This window comes from Sinocyclocheilus anshuiensis, unplaced genomic scaffold (genome assembly GCF_001515605.1).
Source record: "Sinocyclocheilus anshuiensis isolate Anshui unplaced genomic scaffold, SAMN03320099.WGS_v1.1 scaffold493, whole genome shotgun sequence".
NCBI lineage: Eukaryota > Metazoa > Chordata > Actinopteri > Cypriniformes > Cyprinidae > Sinocyclocheilus > Sinocyclocheilus anshuiensis.
In genome coordinates, this window is record NW_015537963.1 from 586,497 (window position 1) to 586,702 (window position 206).

At 47.6% G+C, this 206-nt stretch overlaps 1 protein-coding gene across 2 annotated transcripts in view; it reads left to right on the forward strand.

Annotated features, from left to right (window-relative positions):
- LOC107667825 (dedicator of cytokinesis protein 1) overlaps window positions 1-206 on the forward strand; it is a 288,581-nt gene that overhangs the window by 46,461 nt on the left and 241,914 nt on the right. The gene's annotated exons all lie outside the window — the stretch shown is intronic.

The window sequence follows — 206 nt, forward strand, 5'->3', positions numbered from 1 at the left end:
GATGTGGGAAGATTTGCATAACACCGCCCAAATGTTCACGCAAAGAAAGAAGGCGTAACTTTTATTCTGGCTGTAATATTGTTGTTGCCGCCACCGCCATGTCGTGCAGATGCTGTGTGCTTCGTGTGTGTTTGGTCTTCCAAAAGAGAACGATATCTGCTTCGTCATGCCTAGAGCTGATCCGTGCTGGTCGCTGAGGAAATACA